General features: G+C 40.6%; 1 long non-coding RNA gene across 1 annotated transcript; it reads right to left on the reverse strand.

The window, feature by feature from the left end:
* Positions 1-326: 326 nt before the first annotated feature.
* On the reverse strand, positions 327-20131 carry LOC142424528 (uncharacterized). The gene is made up of 3 exons (XR_012779371.1): positions 19089-20131; positions 4313-4441; positions 327-379 (listed from the first exon to the last, which is right to left on the reverse strand). It is a non-coding gene; the product is annotated as an uncharacterized LOC142424528 (long non-coding RNA).
* Between the last annotated feature and the right edge of the window lie 115 nt (positions 20132-20246).

Consider the following 20246-nt stretch of genomic DNA (forward strand, 5'->3'; position numbering starts at 1 on the left):
GAAAGACAGGGCTTTCTACTCCTGTAAAGTGTTAGTCTCAGGAACCTACAAGGAGAAGTTCTACCCTGTCCTACAGGGTCACTGTGAGTCAGCACTGACTTGATATCAGTGAGTGAGGTTAGGTCACTCTGAAATGACTTGATAGCAGTAGGTTGGGTTTTGGTTTTCTGTGATCAGTGGATGGCTGCAGACAAGTTCTCTCAGTATTATAGCATGGCTTAGTTTCATTAGGGGGCCTTCAGAAAAGTGAATACTGCCCCCAAAAATGAGGTTAGCGAAGACAATTGTGTAGAATGAATCATAACCAGAGACAAGTGTCAGACTTACCAATATGATCCAGAAAGCAAGGGTTAGTCCAAACAGTGGCTCCCAATAGGATCTGTTGGATCAGTTCAAATCAAGGGAGAGGGGTTATGATCATTGTTGGAATTCCAAAAGGATAAACTTGCTAGATTTTCTTAAAGAATGCAAAACCATTACAGGGACTTGTTATGGAGATGTTTCCAGAAAACAGAAGACTGCATTGGTGAGAAAGGGGCCAGGGAAGTTGGGTTGAGGTGGTTCTTTGTAATCATGACCATGTACCTACTTATTCCACAAGGTAGCAAGGGCTGTTCTGTGAGAATTTCATTAGAAAACCTTACCTCACCTACCCTACATCCCAGATATTGTAGCTTCACATATTTTTCTTATCAAACTCTAAGAACATTAAAAAGAAACAATGTAAGTTCCTGGAGGATGCAAACACTTCTTTTGATGGGGTACTAACTGAAGAGGGCAGAATTCTTCCTGGGAGGATTAGAGAGATGGAAACACACCCTGCTGAGATGTACCAACCTAGATGGGGGATATGTGGAGAAACCATGGCTTCACATTTTTGTATGTTTTGTTTAACAACGGTTTTATGATTTTTATAGCAATGGTTGTTTTTTTTTATGGAGCCATCCTCTTTTCTGGAACATTTCCTCTTGTTTAGTTCTACATAGCAATGAAGCCCATGGTTAGAAGACTAAAAATGTCTAGATACCATTTTATGAATAAGACTCTTTCTTAGAACTTAGGACAGGGTATTTTCTTTAATCACTCCTGAGCCTTTTTCTCTCCAACATGAGCACCCAATTGAGATCATGTGGAACATGTACATGGCCCACAAGGGAGCTGTCAAAGGAACTAGCACCTGCTGCGTGTCTAACATCAGGAATGGTGCTAGAGTGGGATTCTCTCACCTGGTTTATGTTTTCTCTCTGCTGAGCAAGGACTGAGAAATCAGACTGTATCTTTGTTTCCAAGTGAATCAGATAAAGGCATATTGAGTTCAATGTTCATTGTGTTTGCTAATGGATATTCCTCCAGCATATTAATTTATAATATGAGCTTAATGACTATGTACTTGTTCTCCTTTCCATGTGGTGATATGTCCTTTACTTCTTTAATTACCATTCCACAAATTATGTTTTAGAAAATATTTAGCAGTATCAAGGCTTGGCAGAGAATCATCACCTGTTGTAGTACCCCACTTTGACGCCGATCCACCGACAAGTTCTTTCTGTTTCATGTTCCTACTCGATGTACATCCCATTGCCTTCTTTCTTTAGTTCTATGCCATCTACCTTGTCCTCCAGGGTTGTTGCAAGTCAGAATTGACTCAATAGTGAGATGTTTTTTTTTTTTAGCTTTATATATATGTTCTACTTACTGATTTACTTTCTTTAAAATGTAGACAAGTAACTCCAAATGAAAGGTTGACATCAAGATAATTTTTTACATGACATATTAAAAAGAGAAAGTTTTAAATATGTGTCCAAATTAAAATATCAGTTATAACATTAAAAAATAAGTTGAAAGCTCCAATTGAAAGCAAAGATCATCAAAATTAATAATAATACAGGACTCAACTATAGCCTATTGCCAAGAGCAACATCCCCAAAAGCACATTTTAAATAAAGAGACACAGGAGTTTGGAAATAAAATGATAGAAATAAACAAATGCCTCAACCAAAGGATTATCATAAGAAAGTTGGTGTGAAAATTCTTAGACACAGAGTTTGCTTCAAACAAGGAGCTATCAGGACATTTTATAAAGATAAACAAGTTCAACTTGGCAGCTTTGAATGTGACACACTAATTAACAAAGTTTCAAAGTATGTAAAATAAAAATGGACAAAAACTAAATAGAAATGTAAACAAATTCACAACTAGAACTGGAAACTTTAGCAACTTATTTATCTCAAAAATTGGTACAGAAAGTATATTTAAAAGAGAAAAACAATCACAGTATATAAGATTTAAACAGTATTAACAACCACTGACATAGCTGACTTTTATAAAGCACTACTTCCAATTGTATACAAATACAAAATACACATTCCTTTCAAGAACATAGGAATATTCATGGAAAAAGACCATATGAAGATTTCAATATATTGCCAAAGAATGAATTCAGAAAGAGAGCTCTATCTGACTACAGCAGAATTAAATTTGAACTCAGCAGTAAAAAAAAAAAAAGAGAAGAAAACTGAAAAATATTTGGAACTCAAGCTACATTCTTCAAAATGGTCCGTTGGTGAAAGAAGAAATGACAAGAGAATTTAGAAAATATTTTTAACAGAACCATGATAAAAATACAACATATTGAAATTTATATGATTGAGCTAAAAGAGTGCTAAATGGGAAATTCATGGCTTTCATTGCTTATAATTATCAACAGAGAAGTCTAAAATCAATTATATATGCTTTTAATTTAAAGACCTAAAAAAAGAAAAGTACACTACAAATAAATGATAAAGACAAGAGCAGAAATAAAAAATAAGCATCAAACAAGAAAATTAATATATTAAAAGTTGATTCTTTCAAAAAGTTAGCGAAATTTATAAAACTCTAGCAACACTGTTCAAGAGAAAACATAAAATGCAAAGTCAAAAATGACAAAGAAAACATCAATCTTCACAGACTCTGGATATAGAATGATAAGAAAATATTAAGAGCAATTCTTTCTAAAGAATTGGACAACACATGAAATGTCCAAATCCCCTGAATACTATCAAAACTGATTCAAGAAAAATTATGAGTAATATTACAACTTGCGTAACAGTTTTATGTATTAAGGAAATTGAAATTATCACCAAAAGCTTTTTTTATAACTATAATCCTTTCCACAAAAATAAAATGATCCCACCTAGCCCAGGGCTTTTGTGAACGAATTCTATTAAACACTTCAGGAAAAAAAAAAAAAACTTACACAAAATTTTGAAAACATAAGTTTCATAAGGCCAGGATAACATCAATACCAGCATCTAAAATGGACACTAACTGAAATGAAAATTGCAGACTAACACCTCTCATAAACATTAAATATATAATTTTGAGAAATAGAAATTATGAATTTCAGCTGTAGGCAAAATGGGAATAAAATCTGACTAGCCGTTGCTCTTGGGGGGAAAGAGGAGACTGAGAGAAAGGAACACGAGATGCTTTGTATGGTGATGCCAGTCGTTTATTTTCTTGCTTTGAAAATTGATAAGTAAGCAAATGTGTTTGCCAAGATTCATTCAACCATGTACTTAAGAAGTTATTAAACCTCAATAAAATCGAGGGTAAAAATAGCTTCCAGCCCCCAAATCTGGCAGAGATGACATGATACTATTTCTGAGCCGTGGGTGTGTGCGTGCCCATAAATGCACCGGCGTGACCATTTGGTAGTTTGCGCTCCTGAATTTTCTCAGTGCTTCTGGATTATGAGACTTGAATGGCACAGAAACCAAATGCCTTGTTAACCAGTGATTTCAACATCTCACATAGTTTGCATGCTTGGGCCCCAATATGGAAATGGCTGTGGAGGAGGCGAGGCTGGGAAAGTGGGCAACATGTGGAAATCCCTGCTGCTGAGGTGTGGTGGGAGGTAGGCAATGGAGGACATGGTTGATCTAAAAGACAACCTAAGGGGTTGAAAAAACAATCTGAATCCTTGGCACGGCTTTTTGGAACTGACGTTGATCTCAAAGCTCGTCTAGGTCAGTCCTCTAATTTTACAGAAGAACCTGGCACCCAAGAGGTTAAATATTGGCCCAAGATGACACAGCTCATTAGCAGTCATCTGAGGCTAGCATCAAAATATCTTTATTCCCAACACCATATGAAGTCACGATATCTAGATGTCTCTCAAACCTATGATTAGTCACCATTTTCAAAGCAAAGAGGAGTGGATCACCACAGTACACACATCTTCAGGCTAACTGGAGCCTGGAGTCTCCCCCACACTCACTTCAAGGCTTCCTGTGGTGTATATTTAAACAGAGGAGGGAAGAGTGAATACCGTGCTTGACTGAGGCCACAATCCTCCGAACAGTGGAATAGTTCTATCGCAAGGCAGCTCTTTTGCAGCTTCTTACTTCAGCTTCTCCACAGATCTCTTGAAATCAGACAGCAGAGCGTGAGCCATCACCTAAGTGAATCGAAGGTAAAAGCACTCATTCATATTCCATACAAACATAGACATATCATCGTCTTCCTTTTTTTCAATTTAAAGATCTCTTATCTTTCAAGATATCATTAGCAAAATGCTGCTTTCCAAACATTATTTTTACACTGGGTGACTATTTACCTAATAGGCAATGTGTTAGTCTGGGTACTTTTGAGAAACAAATCCACAGAAATTCATATGTATAAGAGAGTTTTATGTAAAGGGTAAATGTACATCAGGAAAACATTCCAACCCAGTGCTGTCCAAACCCACAAGTCCAACATTATCCCATAATTCCGACACCAATCCACAAAGTCCTCCATCTCACAAAACACACACGATGACACTGACTGCAGGAGGAAAGCTGAGTCAGTGAACGTGTAAGCATCTCAGCGCTGCCAGGGGTCTCCACATGGGTGCTGCAGCACCCAGGGCTACATCTGGGTAGGGCCACGCGGCTTCTCCTCGGAGATGTCTTGTAGGAAGTGAGCCTTGCCAGTTGAAGCAGGGAACTGGCTAAGGCAGCTGCACCCTGGTGCGACCATCACAAAGCAAGAGACCCAAGAACTAGAAAGGCGACATTCACGGAGCCATTTATCCCTCCGTCCATCAATTAACCCCACATGTGTTTAACTGGCCAGGTTGGCACAATGAACTAACTACCTCAGGCAAACTAAGGATAAAATCAGAATAATAGTGGTTCCTGGTGGAAAAGAGAGACAGGTTGTTCCTCTTGGAAAGGAACAGGAGGAAACTCAGCGGGCTCATGCCAGGGCACTCGCCTCTTGTTTGGAACTTGACAAGCAGTCAATGGCACCCAACATCCACCCCCTTTGAAAACCTAGAGATCCTTTTCAGAAAAGAATAGAGCTGACTTTCCCCCTGCGTAGATCTCAAATTGGATTTGGATTTGCAATCTTCCACCCAGTGTTGTAAGGTGAACAGATTTTCCTCATAGTCATGTTCTTCTTGGGAGTCGTGTGTGAGAACAGTGGCTAACAAGGATTTGGTTGTTGTTAAGTGGCATAGAGTCAGTTCTGACCTATAGTGAGCCGAGGTACAGCAGAACGAGACACTGCCCATTCCTGCGCCGTCTTCCCAACGGTCATGTGTGAGCCCCTTTGTCGTGACACTAGATTAATCCACTTCATTGAGACTCTTCTTCTTTGTCAATGACCTAGGATTCGCCCAATAATTTGCTCACCAAAAGACTTCCTGTATCATTGTCCTTATGTTTATGTCCTAGCTCTATGCTTCAAACATTTTATAATATTACAGAAAACTTTTTTTCACAGTTAGAATTGCAGGTCCTAATCTATTTATCCACTTGAGAGTGTTTCAAGACTGGAAGAATTAGTCAGTTGGAAAAATTCAAGAATTCTCATAGTTCAGAGGCTGCCACTAGCTTATGACTCTGAAGAAGCAAAACCAGTAACACTTGTATGTGTGCGTATAGAAAGAGGGTTCCATCAAAAACGGTTCACACAGTTGTAGACGTGGGTAAATCCAGTTCCATTCAAGTTTATGAGTCAGATGTAAGTTAAGAAGCTTCTCCTGAGTCCTGCAGCTACAGGGGCTGTTGAACAGGAAGCAGAAAGATGCAGCAGAAAGATGCAGCAGAAAGATCGCAAGTTGGTGGATGCCAAATGGAATGGTTCCAAGATAAGAAGTTGGCTGTTGCCTCCTGGGATCAGCAACCGATGGAACAGGGAGTGGATGAGCCAGATGCAGGATCCAGACCTGGCATGGAAGTGAGCTGGTGTCTGCCTACTGTTGATTTGTACTAACAGTAGACCATGCCCTGAATGAAACCTCCTTCAACTGTGTCAAACTATGACCAGATTCGGAGCTCTGGTGGCAAAGTGGTTCCGTGTTGATCTGTGACTGAGGGCTTGGCACCTAGAAACCACTAGTAGCTCTGTAAGAGCCTGGGCTTTCTACTCCAGTGAATAGAGAAGTACAGACCAGGTAGCACTTTAAAAAGTTGTTGAAACACTGCAGACTGAGAACTTGGAATAAAAATAAAACCATGAATTTATAAATAACAAATTCTTTTTGGAAAGGACTATATTTGGAATGTGTCCGAAAAGTATTAATTGGGTGATGACTAGTTAGCTTGACTAGAGAATGAATCAAAGTTGAATGACTTCCACTGTATTTTATAATGAATAAACTCCTCTTTAGGATGCAGATATGCCTCTTGTTTCAGCTCATTTTTAAAAATAAAAATATATTTTATTATTTATTATTTTCCCTGATTGGCTCTTTCCTCAGTGTGAAAGATGTTTACAGCATTATAAAGTTTGCTTTCAAATGTCTGCTTCAATCTATGTGAACCACCTTAAAAGCCATGATGCCAAGGCGTTAAAAGCCTCTCATGACCTCATCTAATATTAACCTAGACTTGGTGTGTTTGTGTGTGGGGGGGAGTGGGAGTGGGGGTAGGGGGTGCTTGATGACATGAGCACTCCTGAGAGCAGTCACTGGATTGATTCCCCAGTTTTGCTATGACACTAGGGAAGTACCATGGGGCATTTCCAGAGGCAGCATAGAGGCTATGAGCCAGAACAAAGTGTGCTGGCATAAATCCTCAGCAAATATTTATTAAGATCAATAGCGATATTCAATGTGCTGATGGTAGCTTTGGAATTTTTCTTTTGCTGTTCAGAGTTAAAATTAAGATGAATTCTATTTTTTGCTGTGTGAAGATCTCTTTGCTTTCAAAGCACAGGTTTGTCTTAAAGGACACTTTGGGTTTTACTGTTGTCTTGTTGTTTGTTTTCTTTTCCTGCACATGACAGTATTTTGCTAGTCACTGGACATTGCATTATAATGCTTCTACATTCAGTTAGCTATGGCCAGACTGCCCTGGTTTGGTGTCAGTGATGCGACCTGAAGAGAAGTCTGAGACAAGGCCCAGAATCAAATCGTAGTAGGTCATTTGACCCTCACTTGTACGGCCTGTTTTAAGGCACTACCAGTCAGCTCAAAGTAACATTCAATAGCACCCAGTGAGCAATATCTCAGCTAGCAGATAAACAGCAGTGCCCGTCCAAGCGGGTTCCCAAGGTCATGTTGAAGTACACATGGGGCTCTCAAAGATGTTTCTAGAAAGTAAGATTCTTGCCGGTCAGGGATAAAGGAGCAATGTTCTTCAAACATATATGTCTATATGCATTGTGGTTTTCTTATTCTTTTACATTGTGAAAACATTGCAATACCTTATTAGGGCCTCATTTACCTTAGAGCAGTGGTTCTCAACCTTCCTAAGGCTGCAACCCCTTGATACAGTTTCTCATGTTGTGGTGACCCCCAAGCAGAACATTATTTTCATTGCTACTTCAAAACTGTAATTTTTCTACTCTTTTGAATTGTAATGTAAATATCTGATATGCAGGATGTATTTTCATTGCTATAAATTGAGCATAATTAAAGCATAGTGATTAATCACAAAAACAATATGTAATTATATATTGTGAAATGTTTATTTTAAATTACAAATAAATGAAATTTTGTCTTGAAGCATGGTGCAGCATGGGTAACAGTCTTCCCGCTGGGTACTGGCAGGTGGACCTATCTGCATGTGGTTGGACCTGCCTGGAGACGGATAGAGAAGCAGTGGCTCAGTTTCTAAGATCATCAGAAATATGTGTTTTGCAATGGTCTTAGGGGACCCTTGTAAAAGGCTCTTTGACCTTCCAAAGGGGTCCCGACCCACAAGTTGAGAACCACTGCCTCTGAGGGTGTAGGCATATTTTCCAGGATGTCCTCTTCCTGAAGCCAGTATCCTTCAAAGGGAGAAACAAGATTTGGGGTTTAAAGCAGGCTGGTTATGCAGAAATGTTACAAGAGGGATTTTCTAGGACAAGGCATAAATAAAATTTTTGTAAATAATTAAATGAAACATTTTTCTCTCCATTTCTGTAACAAAAAGTAAAAATAAATGTATATTATTATATTTTCTACCGTCTTTAACAAACAGACTATGACAACCCTTGGTAAACACAGCTAGTTGCTGCCTTTGGCAGCTGAAATACGATCTGAAGCACTGGATTAGATTTGATAAAGTCAAATCGATTGTGTCAAAAGAGAACACCTCCTTCCCCTCCCCAAATAAAATTTGTTCTATAACAAATGGACCTCACATTCTGCACTGGGATTCCTTCAACTCCAAACCAACTGCTCTCCAGTCAGTTCTGACTCACGGCAACCCAGGAGTGATCCATGCTCATCTTGTACATAGGCGATGCGCGACTCCATTTCGAACCTAAGCCCATTAAACAGTGGATTTTTAAATACATTTATAGAGTTCCAGAAGCAGACATTTCTTTCAGGTTTATCATCAAAAGTATTGGCACAATGTCACTCTAATTCTGGGAACGATCACCTAAAACTATCTGTGGCTCATTCTTTCTTGTGTGGTTAGTGTGTTGATTAGTTGGTTTGGTTTACCAAAGTAATAGCCTGCTGCCCCCCAAATATTTGGGAGCTAATGGTCCAAAAAGAGATATCTTCAAAGAAAAAAAAAGGAAGAAGAAATATCTTTAATTTTTTGGTCAATGCCTTCAAACACTGTTTGCCATTCTATTTGCCTAAGCTAATGACTCCCCTTGGCATGTCCTCAGGTCGCGTGGTGGCACTGTGGGACAAGCGCTGGGCTGTTCTCCTCCATGTCAGCAGTTCTGCAGGAGAAAGGGGAAGCTGTCTGTGTCTGTAAAGATGTCCAGGCTCAGAAGTTCAGGGCAGGGTCCTTCTGAATTGAGATTGACTTGATGGCAGTGGGTTTTCCTTGGGGGTTGTTAGGAATTGGAAATGACTTGGTGACGCTGAGTATTTCAAGTTACCTTACCCAAGCACCTTCTGTTTCTTCACTATGGGCTCTGGGAAAATACTCTAGTGACGATTGCCTGTTTTCATTGTTGTGTTCTCTAATGCCCTTTTGCCTTAAATTCTGAGTCTCAGTAATTTTTGACATTATTGCTTTCTTGGATACATTAGCTTAAGAACTTCCATCACGGGACTTAGGATTCTTCTAGAACCTTGATAGGATGTCTCTGATTCCAACTTTTAAATTGGCCTGAGCTGAACAGTACTTGATTATTTACACCATCAGAAATTACGCAATTCAGCATATCTCAGCAAACTGGCAGAGGCCCTGGCAGTCTCTGTAATATGATCTGAAATATGTTTGATTTAAAGCAAAGATCTTTGCTTTTCTTTGACTGCTCTTTCTAAAACCCATTGATAGTCAATTCTGACTAATACCAACTTGGCAGAACAGCTTTCCAAAGTTTCAATCTTTAAGAAAGGAGACTGTGACATTATTCTCCAAGTGAGCAGTTGGGTCTGGAAGAACCCACCTTTGGGTGAGCAACCAGGAATTCCACCGTGGGAACCCCTTTGAGTACTTTTAACATAACGAACGTTTGTCTCTGTGAGGTCGTCCTCTTTTTCACTGACTCTCTAGCAAACAAAGGAAGCCCTTGTTCCTCTCCAGAGACTACTCTTCTCCCAACAATTTGTCAAAAGTACATGAGATGCAGTCTCGACATCTGTGAGTCTAAGGAGCATTCTTGTAGTACTTCTTCCAAAACAGATTGTGTTTTGTTCTTCTGGCAGTCAGTGCTACTTTGAAAATCCCTCATCAATGCCATCTTCCAAGCATTCGTCCCCAGGTTTCCCGAGTCCCTGTTCCACTTTCACAAGCATACGAGGCAATTGAAAATATTATGGCTTCGGTCAGGGGCACCTCAGTCCTCAAACTTGTACTTGCTCTACAGCACTATAAAGCACTCTTTACCATGCATCTGTCAGATGGTATATGTCATTGGACTTCTTGACTCCTGCTGCCGGGACATTGGTTACATACACAAGGACAATGAAATCCTCGACAAATGCAATGTTTTCTTCAATTATCATGATTTTGTTTTGGGTCCAGTTCTAAGAATCTTCTGTTTCATTGTGAACTGTTGTCTTCAGTAGACTCAAACTCAGAAGGACTCCTGTGCGACCCAGGGAAACACTGTCCTGCCGTTCACCAGGCTCACAATTGTAACATTTGAGCACATTCTTGCAATCACCTGGTCAATTCATCTCATTCGGGGTCTTCATCTTTTTCAGTGAACCTCGACTTTACTAAGCATGGTGCTGTTCTCTCAGGACTGATCTCTCCTGAGAATGTGTCTAAAGCATGTGAGGGGCCTTGGCATTCTCGCTTCTAAGGAGCATTCTGGATGCACATCCTCAAAGGCCGATGTGGTTGCTCCTCTAGCAGGCATGTGCTGTTCGTGGTGCTGGTTGATACGTTATGCATTTCATTGGATCATCTCAACCAGCTGATCGGCCAGATTTCTCTTCCAAGTTTCTTGGCAGAGATGAGACTGTATCTCCCGCACAGCCTCCGTTTGCTAACCTCTTCACTGGTTTCCATCAGTGCCTGGAGCCTTATTTTCCGCCATGCCTTCAGTTCCTCTTGAACTTCTTGCTATAGTACTATCGATTCTTTCTCATAGGTTAGCTACCTCCTTAAGTGGTTGAAAACCAGCCATTGTTTTTGGTATGGTGAATGCGTATCTGCTCTTGATGGTTCCTTTGCCGTTCAGTATCGTGACCATATTCATTGCAATCAAGTCAATTCTGCCTCATAGTAACCCTATGTGACAGAGTCGAATTATGCCTCTGGGTTCTAGAGACTTCAGAGGAGCAGAGAGCCTCCTTTTCCCCCTTGGAGTGACCAGTGGGTTTGTTCCGTGCATGTTGTGGTTAGCACTTCAATGTGTACTGCACTGTGGCACCGCAGTTCCTTGTTTTGTCCTTAGAGCCCTTCAGAATCGCAAGTTGAAGCTTATGAAATGTTCTTCCTTTTGGTTTCTGACCCCATGCCTTTGAACATTACATTACAATACTTTACTTTGTCTTCTCTAGCTGCCTTTAGGAATTTTCTGTTCATCTTTTTTGCTTCGTCCTTTATTCTATGTGCTTTTGCTAGTTGAGATTAAAGAATGAGTTTCAGAATCTCTTTTGTTATCCATTTTGGGGTTTCTTTCTTTCCTGTCTTTTCAGTACTGTTTGCTTTCTCCATGTATATCCTTGGTGTCATCTCACAACTTGTCTGGTCTTAAGTCACTAGTGTTCGATGCATTAAATTTGCCCTTCAAGCATTGTCTAAATTCAGGTGGGATATACTCAAGTTCATACTTTGGCTGTAATGGAATTGTTTTAATGTTCTCCAGCTTAGCTTTAATTCACATATGATTTATTGATAGTCTGTTCCTCAATCAGCTCCTGGCCGATTATATTTAGCATGATGATCATCTCCATCTACAGATGTAATCAATTAGATCCCTGTGTATTCATTCTGGTGAGCTCCATGTATATAGTCACCATTTATATTCTTGAGAGGTATTTGCAATTAATAAGTCATTGGCTTTGCAAAATTCTAGCATGTAATTTCTAACATTGTTTTTATTACCAGTCATATTTTCCAGCTGAAAGTACTTCTTGTTGGTGTCCAACTTTTGTACTTTAACCACTAGCAATTATCAATGCATCTTTAAAAACAACTTTTTATTGTGAATTGGATGAGGGTTTATAGAACCAGTCAGTTTTCCATTCAGCAATTTATATACATTTTTCCTGTGTAGTTGATTACACTCTTCAGAATGTAGTATCACTTATCCTACTACTTGACTTCCTGTTTGGTGAATTTCAGACTACAGAAGTTGGTAAAAATTCTCCGTCTCTGGAATTAATTGGTTCATACATTGGAATAATATCTGTATTAACTTGTAGATGTATAGACATTATCTTAGCACTGATATTGCTGTACTTCATGATGGATCTTAAAATCTTTGATGTCATTCTTTTCAAATCTCTTATTCCTGGCATAGTACTTCATATGATTGTCTAATTCCAAATATCCAATGCCAATCTATTTCAGCTCACATGTGCCTACCTAGCTTATCAACCTTTAGGCATTCCATTTAACATTTCATGGCAACAGTTTTACTAGATTCATACTCTGGACCTTCCATCTTCTGATTATTACTGGATAATTTCAGTTGTTTTTTCTCATTTTGAGTCTTTCCACATCAGCAAATAAAGGTCTTAATAACTTTACTCCATGTCATTAAGATTGACTCTACTTTTAGTTTGCAGCTCTTTGTCAGTTTTATTTCTAGGCTTGTCGGGTAAGTATTGACTGCTGACTCTCATACTGGAGGTTCAAACCCACAAAGGTGAAACCTCCAGAGAAAAGATTCACATTCTCAGGAACCCTAAGGGGCTGCTGAGTCTGAATCAGCTTGAGGCAGTGGGTTTAGGGATCCCATCTCAGGAAACCAGCACAGGAGGAGGAAATCGCCGACCATTTTTAAGAGGTTGATTTGGACATCCACTGCTGGCTCTGAAATGTTTTTCTTTCTTTATAATGGCCTTTTGTGTTGTTTATATATACTGTCTTGGAGTCGTTTAACAACTTGTCTGATGTTTGGTTAGTAGTGGGTAGCAAGGGGCTTCCTCGTAGCAATGGTTCTGAGGACCGGGTAGTGTTTTGTTCTGTTGCACATCGTGATAGAATGTCATTAGTACTGACTCACTGCCCCTTAACAATGGCAACCCAAGAACGAAAAAGGTATGTCTTTGGAATGTCCTGCGTGCTTTCCCCAAAGAATAATTTTTTATAGAGCTTGTTCTCTAAAATTTCTTCTTCAGAGAGGTCTTTCTTTATTTAATTGACAGACTGGTACAAAGTGGGTTTCACTGCTCAGTAGATCAAGAAAGCAACAGATCTGATAACTTGTATTAGATCTGTGTCAATCAGTTGATAGCTTTTGAGGGAAATACTGAAAAACAAGGAAATGTCATGAGGAACCCAAGGCATTCGAGTATGGAAGGGGCAGCTGGAAAGGGTTTTGCATGCCCTATAATACACAGAACCAAAATGATGCGGTATGCTTCTCTAAAAATGCAAACATTCTTTGTTCAGATTTTCGGTAAACAGAAAAGAGGTGATCATTGGACAATGACTTCTTATTCAGCATTCCCATGGCTGTGTCATTTCCTGTTGGCTGAAGAGCGAGGGCTAAGTGCACAGACCAACAGTAAACAATATTAGCAATGAGGAAAAGCAAGACCATATCATTCAGCCTTCACTGAAGTGTCTTTATGACACAGCCTAGACAGCTAATTGCAGTGCCCTTGGCAAGGAAAATAGTCAAATATTTAAGAGGGAAAAAAGGAAAATATTTCCCTTCAAGAGAACCACTCTTCCCAAATACCAAGCAGATAGTCTGATGAATTTCATGAGCCTTCTTTTCTCAATTTCTCTTTCTCCCAAACATTGCCCCTTGTGTTGCTGCTATAGATTAGGCACTGGGCTGCTAACCACAAGGTTGGAGGTTCAAACCCACAAACTAAAGTTGATGCTGTCTTCCTCTGTGATAATTTATAGCTGTAGATGATCATTATGAGTCAGAATCAACTTGATTGCAGTGGATTTTGTTGTTGATGATGATGTTCATTAAAACAGATAAATGATCACCCTCATGACCACCTCAGAAAGGAGATAATTGTGAAAGTACCCTTCTACAGGGGAAAAACAGGTCACATATTTATACTCTTGTTCTTATATTGAACTTCAAATATTTGAGAACATTTCATAGTCATCTAAACCCTCCTATTATTAAGGAGTAGTGAGCCTATATGATAGAGTAGAATTTCTCCTTAAGGTTTCTTAGCCTATAAATCTTTATGGAAATGGACAGCCTCATCTTTCTTCTGTGGAGCAGCTGGTAGGTTTGAACTGCTGATCTTATGGTTAGCAGAGCAATGCTTAATCCGCATGTGCCACCAGGCCTCCTTTTATATTCACCACCTTCTTAAATTATCTAAGACAATACTTATGACTCATCTCCTTATGTTTTGATATACTGTGTATGAAAGTATCCTGCAAGCTTTCTTTCTCTCTTTTCTAAATGGTGTCTCTTTGCCTTATTGATGATGCTGTTAAAGACCTGAGCTTTCCCCTCATATGCACTTTGTCTTTGAACCGTTCTTGATGGAGTCTGAAGAGAGGCAGACACCACGAAGAAAGTATGTGAATTATGTCTGAAATCAGTGGTTCTCAACCTTCCTAATGCTGTGACCCCTTAATACAGTTCCTCATGTTGTGGTGCTCCCCAACCATAAAATTATTTTTGTTGCTACTTCATAACTGTCATTTTGCTACTGTTATGAATCAGGCGACCCTTGTGAAAGAGTCATTCGACCTCCAAAGGGGTCGTGACCCACAGGTTGAGAACCGCTGCCTTAAATGCTTCAACTGTGAGCTCTAGAAATACACATACCAAACGTGAAAGAGGAGGTATCTGTACACCTATTGCTCCCTTATTGACAGCCACATTAGCTGATATTTCACATATATGGCAATAGTAAAAATTCTACAACGTATTTTGCACATTAATGAGGTATAGCTAGCCAGAATCAGCAGTGGCGTGTGAGAGGAGAGGCAGACTGTCAGGAGGGTTAAAGTTATGTGCCAACTTGATTGGGCCATGATTCTCAGTGGTTTGGCTGACATATCCTGATCTTATTTGAGAGGTATGCTATGATGTAAGCATCCTACCTTTGGGGGACCTGATGTGATCATCCTCTGTTTTTGCATAACACTTATTTATGCACGATGCCCCAGTCTTCAGAACCTAACTATGTCTCCATGTGAGGACTGTCTACAGAGTGCCTATAAGAAGTCTGAGTAACTCTCCCTCCACGTGGACCACCTAGTGGGCTGAGTTCCACTCTGTTCTTTAAAGGGGAGTTAAGACAGCACTTGGAAATGCATGAGAAAGGAGACCCGATTATATTTGAACGATAGCATTTCCAGCTACAATCAGAATTTAGATGTGTATGTGCTTCCAAGAGCGAAGGCTCTTTATCTTCAAGTCACTCTTATGATGTGCCACATAACTCTTGGCTAACAACTGAACAGCCATGGTCTTTCACACAAGACACTCACCGCTGTTTGCTGGCACTGAGGAGAAGGTGAAGACACGCAATGGCACTGAGACTGCTGATGCCACTTCCAGTCAGACATGTGGTCCGCTTTCACGTGAGAAGACATACACATAAGAAGTGTTCCTATGGCACTGGCACTGTGGACACCACCCTTCTGGTCAGCTGCTCAGGACATCACCTGCACTGACGAGTAACGGCTGCTTCTGGAACACTGACAACTTTACTGGAATGTAAATATCTTGAGGAAAAGACATCCTCATCCAATGGATAAGGGAGTCAGTCTTCTAAATACTCCAACTTCTCTGCTTACTGATGGATGATTCTAAGCCACATGGAGCTACGCTGATGGAGCCAGAGCCCTGGAGCTGAGCAACAAGGAGACCCACACCAGCGCTGAGATGCTTCCACCACCACTGCATTCACAAGACTTCCCACCCGCTGGCCTATGATATTCCTGCATTCTGCATCATTGCATATGTTGCATGAGTTTGAAGAGAAATTTATAGACTGGTATCAGACATATGGGTGAATATCAAACTTAAGGACTTTACCTGATTGGGATGTTTTCTTAATATACATTTACTCTTTGATATAAAGTTCTTGCTTACACACATATGAGTGTCTTTGGATTAGTTCCTCTAGTCAACCCACCGTACTAACACAGAAGTCCAGCTAGAGTTAACCTTAGAGTAAGGTAACCAGATTTTAACATTTGTAAAGCGGGACACCATTGACCAGGGAGTGGGGTGGTGGTGTTCTTGATTAAATATTTGGTCTATATGGAGCAACAAAAATGTTCATAGGATGCAAAAATAGTATTGTAATATTTTTTAATTTCAGCATAAGTACAATTTACAAATATGATCCATTAAAATTATGTATAGTATTTTATTTTTGGCATATTTCTCATTTAAATGAATTTTTAGTAGAATGCTGTCATTGTTTAAAACATCATTAAATTTTTCACAAGAATTTGTTAAATTATATTTCACACATAAAATGGCTTTCAAAGTCTCAACACTTAATTGTGATTTTTCTGATGTCCACACTTTATTTGCCGTAGAAAAAAACATGTTCAGTCGCAGCATTAGTTCCTGGTAAGGACAGCATGTATTCCACATTTTTTAGTGCATTATTGTATGGATCATGGTTTGTTTCAAAATGATTAAATATTTCTAAACATTAAAAAAAAAAAAGAAGTCTGAGTAAAAGAACTGGCATGTGGATCTCTACGCAGCCCCATTGTGCAACCTAACGGAGCAGATATGATCACCTTTATGTAAGGATGAAAATGGGAAACGAATTCAGTCGGTGTTTGCCTAAGGTCGTAGAGTGCATGGGTTTAGCCTGGACTGAAACCAAACTTCCCTGCCATGTAGTCAGCGCTCCCAGAGAGAACACAGAACTATTGTTGTTTGTCAATCGTGTGCTACCCCCAGATGTGACTTTTTCAATTAACTTTCTTTCTGAGCCTGGAAGTCAGCCCCTTTTGTGCCTGAAAGGATGACGTTTCTATGGGTGAGTGGGGTGGGGGTAGCAGTGCCCCTAATAAGCAAACAGCTAATCACAAACAACAAAAAGATATTATGATCTACCTGTTTCCTTAGGTGTCTCTCTCCCCTCTCTGTCCTTCAGTGGGCCTCAATCTGTGTGGCCTTCCTTCCGTTCCTCCAGCGCACCCTGCTCTTCCTCCACCCAACCTTTCCACCGTGTGGTCACTTGCTTCTAACTTTCTTCCTCTGGCCAGTCTCGTGATGGACTTATTCTTATCATTGAAGACTACATCTCCTTAGGGAAACACTGTCCAACCGTTGTCTAATCCCCACTCTATTATTCTTCATCAGGCGATCCATGGTATTTACTTGTTAGAGTGAATGCATTTATTTTTATTAGTGCTCACTTCTTTATTTCTACCCCCTGTCCGGAAAAGATAGACTATTAAAGTCGCAAACAGGTTTGACGTGTTTATATCTACAGCTCCTAGAGCAGTGCATGATATAGAACAGGACCTAAGCAATACTGTTTGAGTAAAATGTTAAATGCATTTAAAGAAATATTAGCTATCCACCACGAGATGGGCATTAGGTTTGATGACTTCAAACAGATGTTTTGAGTTTGGGGGTTTTATTTCTACTTTGTTATGGAGACATTACATTTTGCAGGACAACTAACTGATTCCTAGAGATTTAGGTCACCCGATTTCTCAAAATTTTCATCCACAGAGATTCCAAATGATTCCTTTGTTAGTGATTATGTCTCTATTTGTCTGTGACAGATCCATTTACTACGGCTACTGTCCTGACATAATCCTTGGTACCGATCCCTTTTGCTTTCAAAGGGGCTCTAGTTTAGTTGATAAATCATATTGTTATCCTATTCAATGATCAGTTTGTAATAATTCACAAACGCTGCTCCTTAGAGTAACACACTGGTTGTATCAATGCAAGAATATAAGATATGGGGCCATATTTCTGGGAAGGAGAAACTTCTTAAATAAAAATCTGAGTAAAGACAGGGCAGATCTGTCCCCTCAGTTACCCTCCTTGGTTTCAATTAGTGAATATCCTAATGAGCATGTATCAAAGTACATGCCATTGATTTAAGAAGTGCAAGCGAGTTACATGCAAATCAAAACTTCTTGACGGGCCTCGGTGTGGTGCGAGAGACTATTCTGCAAAACCTCTCTGCATTTCCTCACGATTACGGTTAGGACTATTTTTTTTTCACAGGTGGGGAGATTAAGGCTATGAGAGCTTGCATAACTCAGCCAAGGTCACACAGCAAGAAAATGTGAAGTTCGTGACCCAAATCCACCATGCTGTGTTTTCGGCCGCCCACCCCAATGCCTATTGCTTCTCCCGTACGCAAGCAAGGAAACAAAGAAACTGTGAATACAGCATGTGAACTGTCCCTGTGTTAACTTCTAACCCAAGGCTGAGCCTTGTAGTGCACTCACGAAGAGCTGGGCAAAAAGGCCTAGCCATCTGTCTCCAAGCCATCGGCCCTTGGAGCACAGTTATCTTTGGCAGCCAAGTGGCTGTCATGAGTCAGAATCAACTAGATAGCCATCGCTGTGGTAGACTTCCATTGGATGGTCTAGAGCACATGGCGTTTCCATCACTAATTGGAACCCTTTTTGTGAGGAGGAGACTAAAGTTCTGCACAACAAATTTTGGCAAAGTCTGCTTTGGGAACCCCAGCAGGGCCAGCTGGTCCCTTTTCTGCGGGTCAGCCCCCAGCTGTGTAAACATAACCCCACACTGTGAGTCCGAGCCAGGGCTCTCCTTTCGGGATTCTAGTGCTCTCAACTCAGGAAAGGAAGAGATGACTCCAGAACCCCTGAGGCTTTATGGGCTGGCCGCCTCAGTATTTTCAGTGGAGTTTGTAACCACCCTTCATTGCCTCATTCACTCCCAGACGGAAACATCTGGGTTTTATTCCCACCTCACCTCTTTTCCTTTACAAGCCTGACGACGTCTCCATAAGGGGACCAGTCAATTGGTTGTGACCAATGATCTTACTACATACAGTTTAATAATAGAAACCTCCTAACCAATAATGTATAGGATTTGAAAGTCAGAAAGGAATGCCTTCTCCAAGGAGACAGAATACATACCCCGGCCGCTTCCAGTTCTCTCTGGGATCCTTTGGCGAAGGAAGCGGGAGTAGCTCCATCTTTTATTGAACTGAGGACTGTTCTGCCATGCGGGTCCAGCCTAGGGTACTGTGATCCCAGAAGGGGCCATTGAGTCAGTTCTGACTTAAAGGGACCCAGTGCCCAACAGAAGAAAACACAGCCATCCGCATGGTTGTTCTTTCCTTCAGGCTCATTGTTGATGCAGCCACTGCGTCAATCCCTCTTGTCAACCATCTTCCTCTCTTTCAGTGCCCCTCCACTTCACCAAGCATGCTCTCTCCTGATCAACATGCCCTGCTATGTGAGACAAAGGCTTGCCCTCCTGCTTTCTAAAAGGTCCTATTAAGGTTGCTGTGACTGACAAGTAGCTCAATGGCAGTGGGGTTTGTTTCCCGAGGAGTTGGATGGGCTGCCTTCCTATTCTCTTCTCACTGAAAAGGGGGGTCTAGCCCAGTCTTCCTCTTTGGGTCCCTGGTGCGATGTTTTACTTCCCAATGATTCTGTCACTGGATTATAAATCACTTCTTTCATTTTCTTTCTCCTCCTCTCCCACCTTCCCCGTTCATTTTTCCTGAGTGGTTGGTTAGACGGCAGCTTTCAGAAAACCATTTTGTTGGGTTTTTTTGTTTTTTAATCAGATCCGGACAAGCCAGTTCCCTCTACTCTAATAGCCTGGCTTCGGTATTCTTTCATGGTCTCTGTAGCGAATATAAATTTAAAACACAGCCTTCTCCACCCAAGACTTGTTTAAGAGAGCTTCTAACTTGCTCTTATAACTTGAGTGGAAAAGGTTTTTGCTCACACAGATGTGCATGAGGCTTCTGTAGCTCAATCCCTTGTAACACATTTTTAAAGGAGTTATAGGAAAAACTAAGCTGCCCAGGCGTTGTCTTCCATTCCCTCCTGAACTTGTGTCGTTTGCAACCAACAGCAAAGCCCCTATGGAACCTTAAAATTGTCTCAGCCCTGGGATCCTTACCGCCAGAAGAGACTGGATTGCAAGGAGTTTGGTTTGGGGTTGGCACTAGATGCCGCTTGCTCACCCTAGAGGGCGCTCTGCTTACATTTTCCGCCTGTAAAGCGGCGGCGCCGGCTCCCAGGCTCCATAAAAGGGGAGGAGGCGGGCCAGCTTCCTTC

Source organism: Tenrec ecaudatus, chromosome 13 (genome assembly GCF_050624435.1).
Source record: "Tenrec ecaudatus isolate mTenEca1 chromosome 13, mTenEca1.hap1, whole genome shotgun sequence".
Lineage (NCBI taxonomy): Eukaryota > Metazoa > Chordata > Mammalia > Afrosoricida > Tenrecidae > Tenrec > Tenrec ecaudatus.